Consider the following 26063-nt stretch of genomic DNA (forward strand, 5'->3'; position numbering starts at 1 on the left):
GGCTCACTGCTTGTAAATGACTATGAGCGAGAGCAAGAGAGAGAGCGAGAGAGAGAGAGAGGAAGAGCAAGAGAGAGAGAGAGAGAGAGAGAGAGAGAGAGAGAGAGGGAGGGAGGGAGGGAGGGAGGGAGGGAGAGAGAGAGAGAGAGAGAGAGAGAGAGAGAGAGAGAGAGAGAGAGAGAGAGAGAGAGAGAGAGAGAGAGGATATATAAATACAGGGTATGATAATTATAATTACTATAATATAATGTCAACCTTGGTGTTATTTTTATACATACTCTTTCCTAACCTTTGTCTAAAATGACCAGATCAACATCATACCTGCCCCTTCACTTCCGCATTTTTTGGGGAATACTAAAGTAAGCCAAGAGATATGCTATCATTGCAAAAATGTCCATTTTACCTATTCACCAGTCAACAGATTTTTCTCAAACCTCATAACTAAACAAAATGGGCAGCCCAGAACCCATTCCTTCAGAGTTTCCAAGAGCAAACAGGTAGCCAAGACTAATGATACAAACCAAGCAAAGGCTCTCAAAAGTCCAGGTCAGCCACAGTATACAAATCCATCATCACTGGCCATCTTATGCTGGGAATCCTTGACTATGAACAGTTTCGCCTTGATTTAAGGGCCCAGCTGTGTAGTTTTCAGCAAGTTAATTAACATCTCTGAGTCTCTGGTCTTGGAAAGCCACTGGCTTAGGATATAAAGATTAAGCAAAGTTAATGTCTGCAAAAATGCTTTGTGGATAAAATATGTGTTATACGCTGGGCACCAGTGAGTGGCTCACACCTGTAATCCTCACTACTCAAGCTGAAATCTAAGGATCACAGTTGGAAGTCAGCCTATCTAGGAAAGTCCATGAGAGTTTTAGAGTGTCTTATATTCAATTAACCACTAAAGAGCCCAAAGTGATAGGGACAGTGCCCAGGCCTTGGGTTTCTCTCTCTATCTCTGTCTCTCTCTCTCTCCCTCTCTCCCTTTTGCATGGACGTATGCATGTACACTCACGTGCACACATACACACACACACACATGCACACAATGTTCTCAAACACAAATACAAAACTCTTCCTAATATGTCCACTTCAAATGAAAATGGAGATCAACATTTTATATACATGGGAACTTTCCCAAAGTGTGGAATCCTTAGGATTCAGTCCTAATTCTCATGAATGGCAGCATAGGAAAAGCAAGAAGGGGGATGGCAACACTGAGGGAGGAGACCACCCTGAGAAACTGAAGAAATGGCAGAGCATGTTTTGAAGATGGTTTGAAAGAAGAGACATCAGTGAGCTGACACAAGTCCCTCCAAGAGAAGGTAAAGGGAGGGATAAGACTATGACAAAGGCATGGTGATGGGAAGCAGAAAACACAGAAATGGACTATATCACAGTCTGGAGACTAAAAGTCTGAGATCAAGATGTGGGTGAGGGTTTGTTTTCTCCTGAGCTCTCTCCTTTGGGTGTCAATGGCTCTCAACTCCCTTGTCTTCATATCATCTTCCTGATGCATCTTTGCAAAGTTCTTCTCCTTGTAAGACACCAACCATATGGTACTAGGGCCTACCCTAAGAACCATCTTTTAATATCCTTACCCTATCTCCAAATGCACTCATACCAGATGTATCCCCACCACTCCACAATGCAATATGTGGTGAAGAAAACCTAGGTAGATGTTCATCCACAACAAGGAACACAAATTTCCCAAACCATAAAAGTTCCCAAAGGATCAGCTAAGAAAAGATATGAAAATAACTTTGGTGTGTCATGCTATGTTAAGGGATCTTGAACTGCAGAATAAGTAGGAAAGAATAGAGAAAATTCTAGAAGTTTTCCCAAAGAATTCAGAGCATAGAGAAGTACAGCAAAGGCATCTTGTATTGGTTCACATTGTGGTTTGGATCATAAATGGCTCCCTCCCATGCCTGCCCCACCCCTCTTACTGCCTGTGTGTTGAAATCTTGGTCACCCATCTGTGTGCACTGTTGGGGTGTGGTGTAAGTTTTAGAAGGTGGGGCCTAGTGGGAGGAGTTAGGTGATGTGACCTTGCAGGGGGAAATCTGGATTCCCAACCTTTTCATTCCCTTTCTGTCTGCTTCCTGGGCACCATAAAGTGAGCAGCTTCCTCTGCCACAAGTTTTCCCGTCAAGACGTTCTATCACAGGGCCACACGACCATGGATTGAAACCTCCCAAGCTATGAGACAAAATAAACATTTTTTTCCTTATTAGTTGCCCATCTCAGGTATTGTTTTGGTTGTTGTTAATGGAAAGCTGAATAATATGGGTGGGAAAAGGGATTTCAAAAACTAGAAGCCTTCTACCTAGCCTGATAAGACCTCAGACTTCAATGATGAGCAGAAAAATTGCCTGAGCTCAAATTTTTAGACGTAGGGCAATGAGTTACATTTCAGAGTGGGAAGACTGAACCTCCATGAAGGACATTTAATGCAGTCTTGGAATAGAAATCTAGCTGTCTGGAACTTGGCCTATGAGAAGGGTCTTTCTCTCAGAGGATTCAGAATATATATAAAAAGAAAAAGGGTAGGACACATAACAGGAAGCTGGTCAACAGGAATTTATCCAGTATATGCCAGCATGAACAGAAGGCTGCTGTAGTGCCCTGCATATTAAAGAAGACAAAGATATAAATTAAATCATAAAGATAATTCCATTTTCATTAATGACAAATAATGGTGCACGAGTCCTTTTCAGATTAAATCTTCTGCTGAAAGCAACTTTGTATGTTGGATACCATAGTAAATACACCCTAAATACACCGAGAAGCTGACGTGGGAAGGATCAAAGAGTTGGATAAACCAAAGAAATGGCCAGAACTCTTAAAGAAAACATACTCTACCCACAGGCATTTTCCAAAGAGGATATGTGCAAATTCAGCAAGTTTGAATTTTGATTTTTGATAGCATTGTTGTGAGTGAGAAGGGGTGGGGATGGGTCAAATATAAATGCCTAGAGCTCAAACTTCCCTACATACAGCCTGGAGCCTCCAAGTTTCTCTTTAAAGACAAGAAAAAGGACATAAAAAAAGATAACCCCCCCTTAAAGAAAATACAATCAAGGAAAATCAGAGTTTTCGAATACTTCATGCTATAGAATAGTATAATATGACCAAAATTTATTAACATAGGCACTAAATGGAAAGATATTAAAATAACACTAACATAAAATGCTCAACATGGAGTTTAGGACACAAATTAATGATCAAAACATCTTTAAAGAGCTAACAAATATGTTAGCCTAGGTAGCAGTGAATATACAAGACTGAAAATATAATCACTGACACAGAGGAGCTTTAGAGAATACTAGTTAATGGAAGGGAGAATGATGGAAGGGGTGACATTGATCAAGATGCACTTTACTCACAAAGTGATGTGTTCAGGTGAAACCCCTTTGGACTACCTATATAATAATTAATAATAATAATAATAATAATAATGACAGTAGTTAAAAGGATAAATAATAAGAAAGATAATAGAAAAGTAACCAAGGTCTTGGGAATAGAAAATTGCTCAATGAGGAAAAATGAATATATTAAAGAAGGGGCCAGGAGTTTACCCTAGTGGTAGAGTGCTTGCCTAACATGCACAAAGACCAGGGTTCAATTCCTTAGTACCACAAAAGCCAGAAATGGTGCTGTGTCTCAAGCAGTAGAGCACTAGGCTTGAGAAAGCCTAAGGACAGTGCCTAGGCTCTGAGTTCAAGCCCCAGGACTGGCAAAAAAAACCAACAACAACAAAGCACAATAAAAAAGTAAAAAGAAAAAGCATGTTTATAAAGATGAAGAAATACAAATACATATATACATATATATATATACATACATATATCACACACATAGCTACACACACACTGAGGACACAGTCTATTAAAGAAAAAGTGACAGGAATTGGTTAACAGTGAATTAGTGAACATTCTGTGCTTTCTGTGTTTAAAGAGATAATACAACATCCATTTTATTAGTTAGGGAAAAAAATCAGGTTCTCTGAAAGTGGAGTAGGGCCTAGGACTTCACAGACTTTTATCATACAAGATAAGAACACAGATTTACATGATTTTAGAAGAAAGAAAAAGAAAAATGATATTGTATAGAGTGTAAGATCCAATCAAGTTTCTGTTCAAATTCAATTACAACAGGGAGAGATTCTCAAATACAGAGCATGACATGTATGAGCCCGTTTATGCAACATCCTCCCAAAACTTTTGTAGTAGTGTGATAAAAGATATGTCTCAGTTCCAGGAGATAGCAGGCAAAGGTCTACAAACTTCTGAGAGAAAGGATATATGATTCCCCTATTTTCATACCCAACTAAAATGTCCCTTTATTCATTTGTTTATCTTATCTTTTATTTTATTTTTAATTACTTCATACCACATCTTGGGTGTAAAGACAGTGAGACATTTTCAGGCACAATGGAAATTAAAATATAGTAGTGAAGGGCCGGGAGTTTGGCCTAGTGGTTAAAGTGCTTGCCTAGCATGCATGAAGACCCGGGTTCGATTCCTCGGTACCACATACATAGAAAAAAGCCAGAAGTGGTGCTGAGGCTCAAGTGGTAGAGCTCTAGCCTTGAGAAAGTCCAAAGTCCAAGGACAGTGCTCAGGCCCTGAGCTTAAGCCCAGGACTGGCAAAAAAAAAATATATAGTAGTGAAAAACCTTTAAAAAATTCACTGGGCTGTAATTCAAGTGGTGGAGCAATTATGTAACAAATACAAGGCCCCTGATATCAAACCCCAGTACTGTCCATAACAATGGCATGTCTCAAAGTCCTAAAAGTTTAGTTAATGCTGTTGAGTATTAGTCACTAGAAGCCAAGAAGGGATATAAGAGATAGGATTTGGGAAGTTGAGAAACGGGTACCAAAATACAGACAGACAGCAGAAATTACTTCTAATGGTCTATTTTCTAAAGAGCTAGAAGAGTTTGAAATGACCCAACACAAAGAAACAGTAAATGTTTCTGGATGCAGAAATACGATTTACCCTCATTTGATCATTACACAGTGTGTATGTATATTGAGTTATTACACTGCACCCTATCAATATGTATAATGATTATGCCAACTAAAAATGATAATTACAGGAAAGTTTCTACTTATAGATAAAACCCATCCAACTGAAAAGACAAGCCAAGAAAACAGACTCTTGAGAACACATACCCAAGAAAACATGAGCAGTGAGTCAAGATTTATAAATAGAAATATGAAAATATGACAAGCTATGGCATCTATGATTTTAGAATAAGATGGAACATCATGACAAAGTAAAATAATAACCAATAAATATTAGGAGACAGGAAGGAAATTGGGCAGCCTTTCACTAGCATCTCTCCCTCTGTCTCTCCCTTCCTTTCTCTCTCCTTTTTTCGCCTCCCCCTTCAGCTCTATCTTCCTATCTCTCATCAAATCTAAGGAGGATATTTTGGGGTAGTGAAAGTTTGAGTTTTAATACCATGTCATTTTTTGGAAAAATAATCAAGATTCAATTTTTAAAAAAATAGACTTTTAAGCTGGGAAGTGGGGGCTCCCACCATTAATCCCAGCTACTCAAGAGGTTGAGATCAGGGGATCACAGTTCAATGCCAGCCTGGCCAGAGAAGTACAAGGGATTCTTTTCTCCAATTAACCACAAAAAAGCTGAAGTAGAAGCATGGTTCAAGAGATAGAGTGCCTTGAGTGAAAAACAATCAGATTGAGAGCACAAGATCCTGAGTCCAAGCTCTGGTATGACACATGAAACAATTGGCTTTGAATTCTTTGTTGTAAAACTGTGGATTTTTTTAGACAATGAGAGGCAGGAATAAAGATGTGAACTGCATGTGACAGTGGGGGTGGGAGGGAGGAGGGGAGAGGGATGAATGATAATTAAAGCACCACAATCATCTTTAATAATTTTTTGATCATAATTTCAAGTTTAAAAAAAATCTACGGTTTTTCCTTAGAAGGTCTGCCCTCTTACTTTCCTCTGCATGATGTCAGATCTCTAACTCCGGGGAGTGATCTCAGAGCCTTGGCACTGTACTTGGGCTTTTTCAAGCTAGTGCTCTACCACTTGAGCCACAGCACCACTTCCAGCTTTATTTGTGTATTTGGTACCAAGGAATCGAACTCAGGGCTTCGTGCACGCTAGGCAAGCACTCTACCACTAGGCCAAACTCCTGGCCCCCGAAATCAGATATTTCAATCCTCAGGATTTTCTGAAAAGGTCAAAGGAGGCCTCATCCATCCATTCTGCATTTGCCTATTAACATCTTCTATCATTAGCAAATTAGAAATTCCTTCTTTTATTCCTTTTAGAGTGAGAGTTTTTTTCCCACTTAATGGTTCTGTGATTCCCATTTCTGTATTTCCCTTATTAATGCAGTTATTAATGCATCTCTCTTATGGAAAGCCATTTGTAGTTTTCTTGGCTGCCTCAGATTTCTGTGGAGTTTCATGAAGCTTAAATGGAATAGTTTATCTGGAGGAACACAAAGCAAAGACTCTGCCTTCCACTAATGGGGAGCAGAGCTGTAACACAGAGGCAGACATAGGAGTAACAGTATCAATCTGTGTTTGCTTTCCAGGATGCTAAGTCTTAGGTCACAGTGTAGATGGATCTTGGAGTAACAGGGGCCCATGAGTGGATGAGATGAGACCAGGATGGATTTGTAGATGCTGTCTCAAAAATCAGATGTGGACATCTGATTTGAATGGAAGAGTCTCCATTTAGATCCAGATTTTCAACTGACCCCATGCTCGCACAGTTTAAAGGGTAAGGACAGTGGGCATATCCACAGCAGAATGTTTTAGGACAGTGGGTGAGTTGGCATTACAGAACCTTAGAAGGCAATTCCTTTAGTATGTACCTTGATTAGTTTAGGGTTGGGTGTCTGTTTCCTTCCCTCATAGCTGGTAAAAATCAATGGCTTTCCTTGTATGCTTTAGTAAGTACCTAATGGTATCTACCACTCCATTAGCCATTCCCTTCATTGTGAGCAGCAGCTGTGCGTGTGTGCGTGTGTGTGTGTGTGTGTGTGTGTGTGTGTGTGTGTGTGTGTGTGTGTATGTGTGTTTGGTGGTACAAGGGATTGAACTGAGGTCCTTATGCTTGCTAGGCAAATGTTCTATGACTTGAGCCATACACATAGACCTTTAGTTTTCAGTTTGTTTTTGAGGTAGGTTTTCTACACTAATGCTGTCCAGGCTGGCCATGAACTAAAATCTTCTTACTTCCACTTCCCAAGCAGTGGGGATTACAGGAGTGTGTCACCCTATCCAGACAGTATGCAATGAAAAAATAAACTCATGAAGGAATTCTTATTCATGGATGCAGCAGCGTTTTTTTTTTTTTACTGTTAATGGACAATTAACAGAGTTGACAGAATGACCTACCTCTGGATGATTTTAGCATTTTCAAAATTATTATGATTTTTTTAATAATATTGCCCTTTGGGTAGGAGTTTTGACTCCTTTATGTATTTCTCCATTGATTCAGAAACAATTTCAGATGACAGATACATAATTTGGGATGGGGGCTATTAAAGCATTAATTTTTAAGGTTATGACAGATCTAAAATCCATGAGAAAAATTGTAAGTATATCAATAATCATACACATGCACTCTGATCATATTTTAGGAGACAGTTACTCCATAGGACAAACAATCTCTTTGTTATAAAAACCTAAACTCTCTGCTTGGAAAGTATCAAACCCTTTTTAGAAGTTTACCTAGGGGTAAACACACAGTAAAATTCAGAATTATTGAGAGAGACAGGGGTTACATACTGCACCCTACCCTCAAGACACAGTGAGTGGATCCAACTTGATGCTCCACTAAGTATTTCAAGCTTCCTGATACACACATGGGAATCAGGGTTACTAAAGAAGCAAAGAAAGAGAGAGAGAGAGAGAGAGAGAGAGAGAGAGAGAGAGAGAGAGAGAGAGAGAGAGAGAGAGAGAGAGAGAGAGAGAGAGAGGCAGGCAGAGAGAGAGGCAGAGAGAGAGACAGAGAGAGAGAGAGAGAGAGAGAGACAGAGAAAGAGACACAGAGAGAGAGAGAGAGACTGACTCTGAAAATTACAAAATTCAGTCACATTTCAAAATTTTCTGCTACAATAATTCACTTTATGTAGAATTAATGTGGCTGATTGAACGCTAGTGCTGTAATTTACTTATAATTAACATTTTATGGTGAACAGATTTTACCATCTTCTTCATGCTGCGAACTCTAAGCCATAGGTCACAAATACAGATGAAACAGATAAGCACAAAATACTCTCACTGAAATATTAATGAGATTTTAATTTACTGCTTTAAAATACATCTTTCATCAACATCTGTACAGGAAGCTCACTCTTTTATTTAAAAATTTTAATCACATTTAAAATATAATGAACTCTTCTAGCTGACAGAAAAGATACTCAAAAATTCTGACACATGCCAGCAATCCTAGGTAAGCAATCTCAGGTAGCAAAAACCTTTTCCTAACTGGTTCAGGTGCCAGAAATTATACACATCATAAGGTGTTAAAGATGTTAAAGAGTGAGAAGAATTCAAATGAAGGAAAAATTGTGGACAGGAAATTTTCATTCAGTACTGGAGTCATCACACACCACTGCCTTAATAGCTACTCTTTTTTCCTTCCCTCTCTCCCTTTCTCCTTCCTTCCCTCCCTCTTTCCCTCCCTTCCTCTCTCCTTCCCTCTTTTCTCACCTTTCTCTTTCTCTTCTCTCTTCCTTCCCTTCCCCCTCCTCCTCCCCTCCCCTCCCCTCCATTCCCCTTCCCTTCCCTTTCTTTCCCCGAACTGAGGATAGAATCCAGAAATCTGCTAAGCAGGCATTGTACCATTCAGCCACATCACATCTGCAACTCTTTTTAAGGCGGCGACTATGTAATCCAGGCTGGCTTTGAACTCAAGACCCTTCTGTCTCAGCTTCCCAAGTACTAGGATGACAAGTGTATGCTACTCAGCCCAGGCAATAGTTACTATTTGTTTAATAGGTTGGGCATAGTCTCTTCTTATTCCTTTTGAGACCTGACCTAATATTCCTCCAGGGGGGTTACCTGACACCCACTTAGTGGCAGAATTCCTTGATTTATCATTAGTGTGTATATGTGTGTGGGTGTTGATTCATGTCAGATTATAAATTCAAAGAATTTATAATCTGTGTTATTTATCACTGGCTACTTCTAATTGGTAGAGTAAATGTTTGTTAATTAAATCACCGATTTGCTTGGTTGGCAATGACTCTCTACATATGAAATCCAATGTGGTTGCCCCTCCATTCCCCCAGTAGAGGTGCAGTATATATTGGCTTCCTCACACCCCACATCAGCCAGCCTCTATCTGCTTTGTTCAACCATGTGGCAAATCTGGCTAATTTAGGTTGAGCTTGTTAAGAGGACCGGTATGTTCCTCTGCCCATGTGAGCCATCACATAAGAAATTTCATTACTCTGACTTTCGGATCACCTAAAGAAGTCACATCAAGTGGCTGCTTCAGCTGGATGCAGTGGCTCACACCCAGAGTCCTGGCTACTCAGGAGGGGCTCATCCTAACCAATAAAATGCTGGGTGTAGCATTGTGCACCTGTTATCCAAAAAATACATAGGAGGATGGACATCTAAGACATTGAAAGTTAAAAAAAGAAAAAACAACTGAAGTCTGAGGCCTGGCTCAGGTGATAGAATACTAGCCAATAAGCAAAAGCAGCGGGTACTGAGTTCAAGTCCCTGTCTCGGATCTAAAACAAAAACAGAAAGAAACGAAATAACTGGAGGCAAGGATCACTGGTAACAATGCCTTGACTACTGGTGCCCTAAGTTCTCTCTCCCCACCAAAAAGAAAAAAGAAAAAGAAAAAGAAAGAGGTGGCTTCAGAAAGTAGATAAGCATTCAACATTCACAGCAGTTCAAACATAACAGGCCAGCAATCAGGAGGAAGTGAAGGGACTTTCTTGCCCATACTGGACATGGGCAGATGCCACATCAACCAACTTGTTCCCACCATCTTGAAACACAATAGATCCCAGACTCCACAGAGCAGGGATTAGGTCTCCCGTGGTACTCTGTCCAGATTCCTCCCAAGTCCTTCCATCGAGGACCCACACACCATCACTGATACTCACCACCACTGCATCCTGCAAGCCATACTCAGCTCACACCACACTCATGCCTCACTTCGCTTTCCTCTCAAGCACACACTGCTTTCCATTCTAAGGGAAAATCCAGAGAGAAATGTGGTTCACCTTGAAACTCTTCTTGTAAGAGTTAAGGAGCTCTTTGAACTCCCTCCCAAAGTCCTGGGCCTATTAGAGTGACCAAACTCAGTAGTTTTCTCTCGAAATTTCACTCAGATTAGTTAAGCCCCAAATGGATCCCATTCACCTGTCTCATAGCCAGGTTTCTTCTGAGATCTGTTGATCCTCGTTTCAATTTCTTTTCTATCTGCTCAGACTTCAACACCCTCTGCACCCTCTCTTCTCTCTAAGGAGAAGGCTGGCCCTCCAAAAATAATGGTGTGTGTGTGTGTGTGTGTGTGTGTGTGTGTGTGTGTGCGCTCCAGATGCATGAGAATGTGGGGAAGGAAGAGACTAGAAACAACACAACTACTCTAATTGTAAGAAGTTACAACTTGTCCCAATAACCACAACCCCTCCATAATGTCACTCAAATATTCAAGACTTTCCCATCCTTTATGCATGCTGGGAGAGCCAGGCTCTGAGAACACAACAGAGTTAACAAAAATCCTAAAGAAAACTAACTTGACCTTGACTTCTCTGTTTGCAAAAGTCAGACCACCTTTTTATGTCCCAAATGATGTGATTTAGTTTTCAAAAACAACTTACCAATGAAAATGTCATTATAAACTCTGACACAGTGTTTTTTTTTTCCTTGACCACCCTGGCTTTCTTTGTGTGCACATCACAGATAAGATGTGACTGCAATTCCTTAAATCAGCTGTGCATGAGCCTGGGTTTCCTGTCCCCTGTCCCCCACCACACACACAAAGTTTGGCTTCTGCAACAAGCACCAGGACATTTACCCACTGGAACCAGCACTTTGCATTCATCATAATAGCAGTTGGACAGAGAGGAAGATTTCTTGGGAGAATGGAGAAGACAATTTACCCAGTTGATGAACGAGTGCACCGTTAAGAACACGCTGATGCACAGTCTACTGCATACAATGAACACACATGAGAGCCTTGCCATCATTCTTCCCACTCCATATTCGCTTTTACTGCCCATATCGAGTCCAGAAGGTTCCATTGGTATAAAGGGGACACCACAGTGAGACCAAAGGGAACAGGGGCTGCATGTCCATGATGAAAACAGGAGCTATGCCTCAGAGTTCAATGAAGTTACTTCAGACAAGCTCCAACCCATTCAAAGGACTTATTAGAATTTCAAATGAAAAGATGAATACTTTGAGCATTGTAAATCAGCTACAAAAAGCTTTTAAAATAGTGTCAGGAGAAGATACACTTGTAATTTTCTTCTTCCTTTTTTTCTAAATAAAACAATATTGCTTTTTCTCCCCCATCAAAGGTTTGTTTATAAAGATGCAGGTAACAATGTAATTGGGTCCATGTGGGGAGAAGTATCCGGGTACAAATGGTAAAAATCTCTACTAGGATTGGCATGGCTCCAGCACTATCCACCTATGTGTGTGCCTTGGTGAGCCTCATGACACTTCACTTTTTCTCCTTCAAGTCTCTTAGAAGCTGAAATTGAGATATCACTTACCTGGGAAACACTGCTCTGTAGCCTTTTCTAGTCCTTGGAAGTGATGCTTGCTGTCCTGGGGTTGTTCTTAATGGGGGCAAGGTTAGAGCTCTCCCCCGACGGGGTCAGCTGGTGGCAGAGTTCCTCTCACATCAGGAGTCTTGTGCCTCCTTTGCTAGCATCTCCTGTCATCTTCCTTAGGTTCCTTTCCCTGACATCCTGACAGGGTCATGAGATGGGAACATTGTGCACTCGTTTTGGATTTTCCTTTTCAAGTCCCTGGGAAGGAAAGTGAAGAGCTTTCTCAATGTGTAAAATTCATAAAGTAGATGGAAATGGAGATTCATTTCCAAATGCCGAGGCCCCGCCCCTCCCCTCCTCTCCCTTCTCCTCCCTTCCCTTTCCTTCCCCTCCACCTCTCCCCTTGCCTTTTCTCTTTTTCTCTCCTCCCTTCTTTCCTCTCCTTCCCCTTTCCTTTTTTCCCTCTACTGTCTTCTCACCTTTTCCTTTCCTCTTCTCTCCCCTCTTCCAAAATCCTTCCCCTCTTCGCCTCCCCCTTTCATTTCTTCCTCTCTTCTGCAGGATCAGAAACTGTATGTATGTGGCACATCCTTCTCCTTCCACACCATACAAGGCAAAATGCACAAGTCGACCCACCTACCCCAGGGGCCACATCCACCAGAAACATCTACAAAGTAGACTTCTTTGCAGAAGGTTATCAGCTTTGCACAGAACACAGGAAACTACGTCCAGAAGGACAAGATCACAGCCAAGGAAAGGCAGGAAGCAGGTGCCATTCAGAACCCTGGGGTTTCATGTTTTCTGCTTGAGTTCTCTGAAGTAGCCACTCCATTGTCAAAATGAAAAGGACATCCCCAAACTTGATCAAAGCTATTCCCTGGCCCACAGAATGGGGGTCCAGATGTTTCTCTACCTTTTAATTGTTTCCAACTGCTGAAAAGATGGAACAAAATTGTATTTAGCAATTCATTTATTTACTGAAGTTACTAAGCATTCATTGTTGAAAAAAATTATACACACGCAAGTACAGGTAATGCTCTTTTGACTTTCCTTTAAAAATCTGGAATTACATTCCAGGAAAACCACTTGAATGGCCAGTGGGAGGACCAGTCCCACCCCTCCACCCACTCCAGGGAGCAAACAATGGCAATAACTTGCTTTAGGGAAGATGGCTGACTTCAAAGTTTCTAAGGACACTGGAAGACCCACTTTCCTCCCTCTGAAATGGTGTCCAGCATATTTGGTAAGGTGTCTCTTCATATCATCTGTCCATTTTCCAGCTGGATTGTTGGAGCTTCGTTTCATTTTCATGCTGAGCTTGAGGTGTTCTTTATATAATTGAGATACTAGTCCTTTGTTGGATATGTGGTTTGCAATTATTTGTTTTGCATCCTGAAGCTTGTCCTTTTGTCCTTCTATAAAGGCTTTGAGCAAGGCTGTTTTGGATTTTGGTAAAGTCCAATAAACCAAGATTTCCTTTTCTAGATTATGCTTTCTATGTCAAGTCAAAGAAATCTTGGCTGAAAGCAAGCTCCAACTTCATAGATCCTGAAGATTTTTTTCCTGTTTATTTTTTCCTGTAACTTTTAGAGTGCTATGTTCCACACTGTACTCCATTATGCCCTTGGAGTTCATTTTTTGTCTGCCCATGGATGCCAACAGTACCACCAACATTTGCTGAAAGGCCATCTTTCTTCCATTGAATTTGCTTTTATACCTTTGTCAAAAAATCATTTGGAAATATTTGTGTGGGTCTATTTCTGGGCTCTCTATTCTTCTTCATTGATCTGTGTGACATTAGCACGCAGTGTGGATTATTATAGCTATATAATAAGTCTTTAGAGTTGGTGGATTGATTCCCTCCCACTCTGTTCTTCTTCGTCAACTTTGTTGTAGCTATTCTAGTTCCTTTGTCTTTCCATGTAAATTTTTGAATAGTAGTTGCCTACATTTACAGGAAAAAAAAAGAAAGAGAGAGAGAAATCTTGGCGGGATTGTGATGGAATTATGTTTAGCCTATACATCAAACTGAGTTGGAATGACATCTTTTTATGTGGAGTCCTCCAAACCATCCACATAGTTTGCATCTGAATTTATTTAGATCTCTGATTCCTGTTTGCATTTGAGGCCAAGGATCAAGCCCAGGTCTTATGCGTACTACACCAGTGTTCTACTCCTGAGCTACAGTCCCAGCTTACAATCTAGACCTACAATTGGTTTTTGTGTGCTTCCCCTTGTGTGACTGCCCTGAACTTACTGATTCCAGAAGATTTTATTACTGCCATCTTCGTAGCTTCCCTGGGATTTGCCATGTCTATATGGCAAATGATTTTTGTAAATAATGGCAATTTTATTCATTCCTTTCCAAATCTGGCACTCTGTGGGACAAATGGGTGTCTTGTTTCTGATCTTAAAGGGAAACAACTCAGTTTCATACCATTAGTCAATGACTGCAGGAATCTAGATGTTCCTTATGAAGTTCTTCATTTTTGTTTCACTGAGAGTTTCCTTTTAAATCCCAAACTGGCATTGGACTCTGTCACAGGATTTTCTGTATCAATTGATATGACCACGTGGTTCTTCTTTAACCAGTTAACATATTGGTTTATATTGATTCTTTCCCCAATATTGAGCCAGTCTTAAAGTCTAGGGGAAAAGTTTTTTTTTTTTGGTTGTGGGGCTTGAACTCTGGGCCTGGACACTGTCCCTGAGCTTGTCAGCTCAAGGCTACTGTCCTACCCCTTGAGCCACAGCGCCACTTCTAGGATTAAAGACTTCTTGGTCACAGTGTATAATTTCTTTAAAAATATATTGATGAATTCTAGTTGGTAACATTTTGTTGTGGATTTTGTATCTGGATTTTTCAGTAATATGAATCTATAGTTTTCCTTTTATACTGTCCTTGCTTGGTTTGGGCATCAGGACAATATTAACTTCATAAAATGAGTCATAAGACATTTCCACTCTGGATGAAATGGAGATGGTAAATTCTTGTTTGGATGCTCTTTGATAGAATTCTCCAGTGACACCAGTAGACCAGTGGATTTTCTGTGATCCTACAGTACCCCTACTATTCCCAATAATAAGTTGCCCACACATAATAAGTTCCTAGTTCTAGAACAGGTCACCCTCTATATGTCCTAATACCTCTAGTGAATGCCTAAAACCCTGCAGAGTATGGCACCCTCTACATATTATAATTTTTTTCTTTTTACATACATACCTATGATAAGTAAGAAATCAAAAATAACTAATCATCAAGCAGAAGAAGAGAAACAGTAAATTGTAACAAAATACCCTCCTCAGTAGGCTGATACTGGGGACATTATTAAGTAAAACAGTGCTTAGTCACACACACACACACACACACACACACACACACACACACACACACACACACACACGTACTGCAATCCCAAACTGATATGTGGAGAGGGAGGTAACATATACAGCAGGGAAACATTGGACAGGGGATAGCTGAGCAGGACGATGGGAAATTACATCAAGCTTCAATGAAACTAATGAACTCAATGAAACTAAAGACAGGTAAATTGTGTATTTCTGGCATTTCCCATTTAGATTTTTTTAATGGGGATGGGGGCCCACAACGGATGATGAGTACTTGAAAGTGAAGTGAGCAAAACTGGATAAGAAGGACTATTATATTCATAGCCTCTTATTCTAGGGGTGTGTTGTGACTGAACATCACTTGCTAGTCAAAAGTTCACAGTCATTGAATATATAAAACGTGCCATGTACTTGACAGTTATCTTCCCATGGAAGCAATCCCACAAAGAAAAACGACATCATCACTTCAGTCTTACAGAGAAAAGTAAAGTGAAGCACAGAGATGTCAAGTTGTCTGGGAACAGTCACACAGTACAGATCCGAAGCAAGGCTGAACTCAAGCCCAGTCACAATCCTTGTAGCTCTGCTAAAGTGATTTCTCATAATGTTCAACTTCCTTTTCAGCCTACAGTGCTGATGGAGGAAAAATTAAAAGCCGTACATTGTTGAATGTGAAAGCATCACTTATCATTTCCGGTGTGAGATTTATATTTCTTTCATTTGATTTTTCATCCTACACACCCTTCTCTTCCTTTAATCTTATTTTCTCTGCCTAGTGAGGATTCCCTGCCCACCCGCAGGGGGTTTTCTCCCATCAGATTCTCCTCCTTTTGTCTCTTCTCTTTTACAGAGTTAGAAAGTAGTTAACATCTGCTGACTCATTTCAGGATCCTCGGCCTATGGACGAGGTATCCTGGTGGAGATGGAAGTTGCACAGTGGCAGGTGAAAGGGAGTGTTATACACAGAGTGCGGGCAGGGCAGAGCCAGCAACGGGGCTCCTTTGACGAAGCCATAGGAAAGAGGCATCTGAGTGATCACCTTTCTAGATTGAGGGGATGGACTGGCTCACTCAGAGGTCAACCTATTTATTTACTTATTAGATTAGAATGTCCACCACACACGATACAGTATTAAAATAAAATGCTCAGGATGTAGAAATGAGCTTTGAGAGGATGAAGACCAGATCTATTCCCCGTGTGTGTGTGTGTGTGTGTGTGTGTGTGTGTGTGTGTGTGTGTGTGATTGTTTTCCTTAAGTGCCCCTGCCTAGTAAAAGCCATCAAATATCATTGGAAATTATTAGTAATTTTTAAACAGTCCTGAAGAATGAGAGAGAGAAAAAAGAGAAAGAGGGGAGAGAGAGGGTGGGGGAGGAGAAATGAAAGACAGACCACTGGAAAGATGAGAGAGAGAGAGAGAGAGAGAGAGAGAGAGAGAGAGAGAGAGAGAGAGAGAGAGAGAGAGAGAGAGAGAGAGAGAGAGGTTAAGCTGAAAGGCAGAGGGAGCGAAATGGACCAGATTATACAAAATTAAAAAGCAAACACGAGCAGACAATTTGTGCCGAGTGATTGCAAGCAATTACAGTCCGGCTTTTCTGGAGGGAAGATGGGGGGCGGGGAAGGGGGTTATTTCAGCTTAAAAGGCGACTTTATTCATTCCTGATCAGCTTCTCCTACCATTCTCTCTTTTATTCTTGGATATCAATTTAAAGGGGGGAAGAAGTCAGCTTTCAGATGTTGCATGTTCACCCCTGCGAATCCACCCCTGGGCAGACAGTGAGAATTTAAGCTTCCAATCGTTTCTTTCTATAGCCCTGAAAACCAATTTGTTCATAAAGAATAAAATAAGGAGGGGGGATAGGGGAAAAACACAACAAGAGCATGTGTTTCTTTTAGAGGAGAGCTTCAATTTTACTATAATTGTCTAAAGATGGAGCTGCTTTGATCTGAAGAATTATTATTGTGCCTCAGACGCCGGCTGTTAATGTCACAGCTGTGCTGGGGCCTCGGTCATATTAAAGGTCTTGGGGGTCTAACTTAGTCTCAAACCTGCCTCTAGTGACCTCCTCTTTCCTTATCTTTCCTTTGTCCAAGTGGAAAAGTTCATTTTTCCTAGTATGCCCCCAATCATGGAAGGCAACAATGTGGATGCTTTTGTTCAAGTTCCTTACAAGGCAGGGACATACAACTATCACATGGCCTGTCTGGACTGCCCAGGATTGGGGTGGGGGGGGGCTCAGAGCAGATAGGTTGTACCTGCTAAGGACAACAGGCAAGGTCATTGGGTGAGGGAACTGAACACATGGGATATATATATTATATATATGCGCACACATACACATATATATCTATATCTGAAAGCTGAGCAAGTATTCTTGGCTTGTGTTTCATTCATGTGGTTGAAACCAATGGACTTCTTTTCTCACATCTCTCATTGGGTGGACTGGGATAGATAGGGTGGTTGCAACAAGGTCCGTTTGGCTGCTCATCTCTTTCAGGCTCTCTTGGCTTCTCCTCCATGCATTTCTGAGGCTTCAGCAGAGCCTGGAAACCAACAGGTCTTTGTCATCTGCTCCTTCTCTGCTTCCCCATTGCCAAAAGCCTGCCAAGAGTATGCCCTGTACCTCATCCTGCAGCTCCCCAGACTTCCAGAAGCTGTGGGTGTTTTCTCTCCTTTGGGCTTTTGCTTGCCTTTTCCCCAGCCTGGAAAATGTCTCCCTTTTCTTCCCTTCCCTGAGTCCTTTGGTTCTGCTTTAAGCTGAAGTATAGATGGAGAAGGTTAAGATATGTACCACTTGAGCCACAGCTCCATGTCCAGCTTTTTGTTGGTTAATTGGAGATGAGTCTCACAGACTCTCCTAACTGAACCCAGGATAATTCTCAGATCTCAGCCTCCTGAGTAGTGAGAATTACAGATGTGAGCCCCCAGTACTTTAATACTATTATGTCGATATTAATCATATTCTCCAGTGAGGCTAGTTCTGCTCATCTTTGGTACACACTTTGAAGACCATGTTTGACTTTAAAAAAAAAATCTACTGACACTGTGCTCTCCTGCTATAGGCACATATTTCATTCACGACAATGCTTTCACAAGGCTGTCAGGCCCTTGTAGTAAAACACTCCTGGATAGGACTCTAGGCCCCCTCCCTACCAGTTGGCTCTGCAATTGCTTTCTTACTGCTGATTGTTCACCACACTAATGATCTAGAACCCTCTGTATTGAGCACAGGTTGAACATGAGTACTTACCATAGTCCTTATTACTATTCAAAGTGAATGCTTTGTGTTGATGAGCAACCCATTACTAATAGGAATAAGGATACCCAGATTGCCCTGTGCAATTTTCCAGTGTAAGAAACACTGCTTAGAGGCCGGGGTGGATTTGGAGTGGTGTGCACTCTCCCCAGGCTGTCTGTCCTCCTGGTACCTCTGTGACCTCCTTTCTACACTAGAATAGGAACCCATGTAGGCAGCTGTGTGTCCCCCCACATTACCCAGAACTTTCTTTTGCTGCCCATTTAGAGTAATTGCAATAACCCTTCTCATCTGTTGTCTTAATGGCAACAACCTCTCTCCCCACAAAAGTATAAAATCATGCTCCTAAATGAGCTCCCAAAAATCTTATTCACTTACTAAGACAGTTCTATGGAGTGAAATTCCATTTTCAGCAGCTACCTGTGTAGGATGGCTTGCAGGAAATTAAATGTGAAAGAATCATTAATGTGGAAGTTGTGTGTTTAATTCCCTCCTCAGGGAGCTGACAAACAAAGATGGTTTACTTATTTCCCATTGAAGCTACATGTTTCTTGCAGGGAAGGTAGGTTTCCTAGACTTTTTGCATGGCCATCTACTCAATTGTCGACTCATGTTTTCAAACCCAAAGAAGCAGACAAAGAAGCAGGACCCAGGAGAGTGAGGCACCACAGTGTGGTTTGTGATTGATAAGGGTGGAGTTTAGCCCTGATTCAGGATGTGAATCCTCTTAAGGATAATTTCCTTAAATAATTTTTTCCTTAGAGGAAGTAATGTAATACTTACCATCTAATGACAGCTATTAAAAGAATTCATTAAAGAAAAGCTGGTAGCAAGCTACATGATCATAGTCAACAATTAACAGGGATCACAATGGCTCTTTGGCTGTGTAACTGGTAGAACTTCTACTTTGAAGCTATTTTTTTTTCTTTTACAAAATGGCATGGGAAGAGGCAGGCTAATCTTGATCATTGTGCTACGCGAAAGTCTAATACACAGGTAAGGAGAGGGGCCAAGGTGGGCTATTCCTGCTCTATGTTTGTTAAGGTAAGTAAGATAGAGATCTCCACCTCAATCTCTCATCTAAGCCTCATTTGTTCTCAGTCTTCCTTTCTCTGCAGATCAGATGCCTTTGGGAACTAGGTTAGGGGAATTATAGGGAAAGGATTTCACAGGTGATGCCTCTGGGAAGGACTTTCTGTAAGGGACACTGGAGTGCCTTCCTTTTCTTCTCTGAAGAAGCAGGTGGTAGAGATATTCATCTGCATCTTTGGGGCTGAAAAACCCTGAAAAGCTATCAAGGTATCTGAGAAGCCCTGGTCCACTAAACAAGCCAGCCAGCCTGTCTCGGGTGACAAGCCTGACCACACAAGGCTCTGGGCACTTCAGAAATTCTGGTTTCTTCACATACACATGTCTGAGGCTGGCTCTGGCACCCTCACCATAAGCAAAGCACTCCCAGTCACAGTCTTTTGGCTTTGTCTTCAAGATCATGTTGGAGGTAAAAGGATCAAAACCAACTTTGACCCCCAAATTCCTTTTTTAGAAAATATTTAATTACCAAAGGTTCCATAGCCAACCAGGACCTCAGCCCACATTTTCTAACTCTTAGTTCAGGAACTGATGTTTTAAATCTCTCCAAGAATTCCCCATGGTGGACAATTAATATGCAGCAATAATAAAGAAACCGTGAGTCGAATGACTCCAAAATAAGTGTAGCTCTTGGATTATCCTAGCCCCACGTATCTGTTTTAGAAGAACTAGGCCCTTAAGTCTTGCTGGTTAACGGGCACATTGTGGATCTGGATGAATCCACAGAGCTTCATGCTTGTTTCAAGTTCTACCATAGTGAGAAGGACCCTGCTTCTACTTACCACCAAGAAGAGAAACAATACCTGGATTTTGAATGGGTGGAACAAAGCGTATTGTTCTGTTTGCCTGCCTTTATGCCACTCTACTCTGTGTTCCCAGAAACTGACCTCTAGAAACCATAGCCACCCAGATTCACTTGTCTTCCAATAATGGAAAGGTCCAGAGAGAGGTCAGAGGTCAGTGGTGACTCAAGCTCCTTTCCTGCCTTACCATAGATTTTGCAGCAGCTATGTCTCTCCTTATGGACATACAGTTCCGGTATATTGCTCCTTTCTTATAGCCACCGCTTTCACCAGGAACTGGGGACATGGTTCCTTCTCTGGCTACCTCCTTCTCCTGAAATGTTCTGTCACCCATTGCCATTCCCTCTGTAAAGAGTCCCCGTATCAAGTTCTCTGTTAAATGACTGTGTTGAGTACAAGCTTTTCTGATCCAGAACTCTGCCTGGTCCACAGGCTACTGGGAGGAGCTGCATCAGATAACAACACTCTGTCAGCCGATTTCTATCTGAAGCAGTATGTTGTGGGGTGGTAGGGAGGATACCACAGACGACAGACATTACTTGGGAATCAACAACAGCTGGCAAGATTTGTCTGATGTGAGACTCTCTTGACCCGCTTTGGATCATGCCATGAAAGTTAAACGAGTCACTAGTGAAATCAGTGTGTTCTACTTTTTGATGCCACCCACTGATTTATTCCACAGAAGTGGACAGGCCCCTGCTTCCACCATCCTAGCCTGACTACATGAGTCCAGTCCCTGCATGCCTGTGTGCAGCTACCTGCAACACCCAGGCTCTATCCGTTTCATGGTTAGCTGCCTTAAATGCTAAAACAAACACAAACGAAACCAGTTTCCCCATCTGTTTCTTTAACAAATGAGAGCTTAAGCCCATTGGGAAACTGTGTGGGTCAGGGAAACATCAAATGAGCACTCCTGAATAAAAACAAATGTTTCTGAAGATCGCAAGATATTTTAAACAGAGTACTCCATTGGCCTGGCCCACTTCCCTCCAGTGCCTGCACAAGATCTCGATGACAGCATTATTTGCTTGAATCGGATTTGTTTTTATGGGCAGAAACAACACAGAGGAACCTGGAATAGGAAACCGCTACCGGGTCCTACAAGTTTTTCCAGGCCTGAGACCAGGCAGCAATGAAACAGAGATTTAGAAATCGGCCTTTGGAGCAAAGAGAATCAGTCTTTGAAGATCTATTCTCGATCTTCTCTCTCTCTCTCTCTCTCTCTCTCTCTCTCTCTCTCTCTCTCTCTCTCTCTCTCCCTCCCTCCCTCCCTCCCTCCCTCCCTCCCTCCCTCCCTCCCTCCCTCCCTCCCTCCCTCCCTCCCTCCCTCCCTCTCTCTCTCTCTCTCTCTCTCTCTCTCTCTCTCTCTCTCTCTTCCTCTTTCTCAAATAGCAAAGCAAACAACAGTAGCTTCAAGTCCTGATATCAGATCTGTTAGGTGGGTGCAGAAGAAGAGTAAGAAGATGAGGAGGAAGGAAAAGGCAGAAGAAAAGAAGTAGAAGGAGGAAGAGGGAAAGGCAACTTGGAAGAGGCAGGAGACTCTGGTCTCATCTTCCATGAGCAGCGTTCCAGCTTCTACCCATGAGCATATGCTTCCTCTGGGTCCTTCCAAGATCCCCTCTGGCCTTTACTCCCCGCTGTCAGCTTCTGCGTCTCACTGGATCCACACTAAGCATACAATGTCTAGTTTCATTTGGCACCATTCCTAGGACCCAGAAAAATGGCACATAGTAAACACTTAACAAATGCTTCTCCATTGACTAAGTTTGGTGAACAACTGAAGGAATAAGACGTGAATCCATGAACGGAAGAATCAATTGTGGATAGTATGATATCTCCATCAGAGAAATTCTTTCAGAATGAGTATGTGGATATGGAAATGCCTCCAAAGGACTGTATATTAGAAGAGCACTAGGTTATTTTCAGACATTTACTTCTGTTTCTTATAGGTTCTCCATTCCATCTCCTTTCTTTTCTCATTCTTCTATCTTCTATCCCCCTATGCTGCTGACTTTTCATCCTCTATCTCCATTTGTTGAGTATTTTCTGGGCTTTAATTTCTATTATTGAGGTGCATTTCTATTATCGAGACCATTTACCAAATCAAGGGGGTCACTTACTGTAGTGCTAGAAAGAAATTTTATTAAAGTCATTTTAAATACTAACATATTTGCCAGCATACAGACCTAACTATATTGGCAGATTCAAAATACATTTATTTAAAACTCATTTTCAAACACAAAATTCTTTCTACTAAATACAACATATGTCTGAGTCACTGAAGCAAAAGGAAACCATTTTATTTTGTTTAATTACATATTTTAATATAGAACAATACAATTAGCAGAACAATAGTACCTGGTATGTATTTGTGTAGTTTAACTTTTAGCCATATTTAATATTATTCTATGGACCTTTCTTTAAGAATACATTTTTAATATGGGTTCTTTTTTACTCTTTTAATTGTACAAAATTGCACAGTCTTCAAATTGTGCTTTTAAAGCTTTTACAGTATTAAATACAGAAGAGTGCAAAAGTTGTATTCCATTGTTCATAAATTTGAAATTGCTAACATCTTCAATGGAATCTTACTGCAATTGTATACTGAGAAAACATTTTCTCTCCAGATTTACTGATGATGTATTAATAGATTGAGCCAAAGCAAATTGTACTAGAGAATATCCTAATCTCTATTTTTAAAAGAAATTGAAATTTATAAATACTTAACCCCAAGGTTTTTTTGGTTGTTGTTGTTTTACATCTTTTAGACAGTATCTAAGATACTGTGCTTTTAATCTTCCATGTACTTGAGTTGGTATTTTTTCAGGAAGAAGTTTTTCAACTTGTCTCCAAATTTACTTATGATCCTCATTGTTCTCAGTTTTCCAGTTTCATCCCAATTAATATGAATATAACTTTATGCAAATTAAAATGCAAACCCCAGTCAAAAGATTCTTCCCATTGGCCAATATATTTCCAAAGAGCAGTTCTAATTTTGAAATCTGATAAAAGTTTTGAATTCTCAACACTTAATTTACCTAGTTTTTTCTTTTCTATTACTAAGGGAAATTTCACTATTTTTCCATTAACAAGGCTTTGTTTTGAAGGGTAAAAAACTGTCTAAACACTTTAAGGTATTTTTGGATGCTACCTTCTTTTGGACACTACTGGTTTATACTTTGATATAAGCCAGTCAATATATACATACATGTATATGTACATATGCAATATATGTATATATGTGGTATACATGTATATACAATATATACATATATATTGACTAGCTTATATCGGATCAAGATCTCCACATATATATACATATATACATATAGTTTGTACTTCATATATGTACATATACACAATTATAACATGTGTGTGCTCAACATAAACTTGATCCCCCAAATTTTGTGGCTTTTGACTGGAAGTATAACTCAAGTGATGGAAGAATGCCTGCCTAATTAACTTACTTTTTACTTTTCAGTGATTTTTTTTGTTTAGTTTGTTTGCTTATTTTTTCCTACTGGTTCTGATTTCACACTTACTGAGACTACTTGCAACCACTGAATATAGGGGTATACCCATAGTCCCTGGTTTCTTTAAATGAGAAGTTGTGGTTCTGTGTCATTTATACGTGATCATTTTCCCTAATGCCACCAAACATTTTGCAATGTTCCATGCTCATTCACTTAGGTAGGAAAGTTAACTCTTCAGCTAATCAATTAATCAGTTAATTCTTCATTAAACATTCACTTTTAAGAATTTGCTTCCTAAGTTGCTTCCTACTGGTTTTATTTGGAAAGAAAACTGTTAAGAAGTAATTTTTTTTAAAGCACAACAACAACAGCATAGCTGTGGATTTAAATGGCTAAGTGACACAGCTGGCATGGAAAGAGCACCCAGCCCATTCTCTCTGTGCTCTCTGGCAGGTCAGCTCAGCCTACATTCCTTCCTCCCATGGATCTGTATTTTCTCCTCATGAACTGTAGAGTATCCACATCTCCTCTGGACCTTGCCAACAGGTATGTCACTGGCATGGCTGTGCCCTGTTTGGTCCTACCCTTGGTGGACAGTATGGGGATGGGCAGAAGCCACTTCTCACCTAGGGGGCTGCTAACTCTATGTGCTGATGCTCACATGTGAGCACATGGTGCCCTAGCAGCAAGCATCCTGCCTTCTGCCCTGACAAGGTCAAGGGTGACCATTTTGCTATGTCCTCAACAGCTTAGCAAAAGGGAGATGGGTCACCCTTGGTTAACTTCACCATAATTTACAATAAGGCTTCTGTCTGCTGATTTTGCATCTCACACCCAACTCTGTGAAGCCTTGGACTGGAGCTGTCAAGAACAAAACAGGGATCTACCAGCCCCTTTGGCATATTAAAATATAATGACACTGTTGAAAATGACAATAAAAAAGAAAATTCCCAGACAATGCCCGACCCTGTGAAGATGCAGAGGTAAATAGACGCACATCTGGACAGTTTGGAGCCCACTGATATGCTATGTATTTGGATGTGCAGCTTATTTTTGTTTTCAAGCTGATTTCTAAAATTTTTATGTCCTTTTCTGAGCATTTTCTGTGTGGTCCTCTCTTAGTTCTGCCACGAAACATACAAGTAAAGTACAAACTCTTGATAGGGTGAAGACACAAGAAAAATGTAAATCTCATAAGGATGTTACCCAATAATACCCCAAATCTCTCCTGTGTCAAAGGCTTTGTAAGGGCCTTCTGGAGAGAGGGGTCCTCTCCCCTATCTACTCTTCCTGTTTTTCTAATCCGATCGGTGGGAAGTTACCTGCTAAGGATGCTGGTTCAGAACAATTAAAGATGCTGACTTGCTGATGACTGGAGAGCCACCATCATTATTAGCTATCAACCTCCAAACCCCAGTGGGTGGATATAGTTCTGGATTTACACAAATACCAACTGGTGAAGTTTCTCCTTCCCACTCCGACTCTGTCCACACTGTAGATTCCAAGTCCCTGCTGTGAGTTTCAAACCTGATCCCTTTCATCCTCTCTACCTGAGATGCCTTTCTCAGCCCCCATTCCCAGCCACCTCTGCCTGCCAGAAGTGAACTTAGCCACTACATCTTCCTGGATGTTTTCACACATTGTCTTCCCCCCCCCCACCCCCATAGCATTCCCTATGTGCTCCCTTTCCATCTGGTATTTCTTTTTTTTTTTTTAATTAAATTGTATTTTACTTTTGGACACTGTCCCTGAGCTCTTCATGCAAGGCTATCACTCTACCACTTTGAGTTATAGTGCCACTTCCCTCACATGGTATTTCTTAACTCTGCATCCATGAACTTGTGATCAACCCGAGGGAGAAGATGGTGTGTTTTACCCAATTTTATGAGAGGAGGGTCACCACACTTGCTGCCTAGTAGACACAGAGCATAGCAAATGAGTGAGTGAGTGAATAAATGAATGAGCAAGAGTATCTGAGTACCTTTACCTGGGTAAAGGTGGAGGGTACAAGACAACAGCAATGCATTATCCATCAGTAGGCTTGGGTCTATTATCTTATGATTCCTCCTTGGGGACCCAGGTTAGAGGATATGCCTATTAGTAACCTCAGTTTATAGCTGGGCCAGTGGAGACACAGACGGGTTAAAAGCCCCAGGTCAACCCAGGATTGGTGATGAACGTTTGATTGGTAATCAAGGTAACCACTAAGCATGTGATCTACGCTTTATCCAAGCCTGGTACTATCCATCTTTCCATCTTTCTATCTTCTATCTTACCTGCCCCCCCCCACATACACCCTTTTCAGTAGAATCAAAAAAACCTTCTCTCTCCAGATTAAGTCATCC

At 41.0% G+C, this 26063-nt stretch overlaps 1 long non-coding RNA gene across 2 annotated transcripts in view; it reads right to left on the minus strand.

The window, feature by feature from the left end:
- Positions 1-26063, minus strand: part of LOC150046922 (uncharacterized) — a 465336-nt gene that overhangs the window by 224307 nt on the left and 214966 nt on the right. For both annotated transcript variants that reach the window (XR_016539488.1, XR_016539487.1), the window contains exon 4: positions 11750-12007. This is a non-coding gene — a long non-coding RNA (uncharacterized LOC150046922). The remainder of the gene's footprint in view (positions 1-11749; positions 12008-26063) is intronic.

The sequence above is a fragment of the Megascapheus bottae genome, chromosome 24 (assembly GCF_031878675.1).
Source record: "Megascapheus bottae isolate mThoBot1 chromosome 24, mThoBot2.hap1, whole genome shotgun sequence".
NCBI lineage: Eukaryota > Metazoa > Chordata > Mammalia > Rodentia > Geomyidae > Megascapheus > Megascapheus bottae.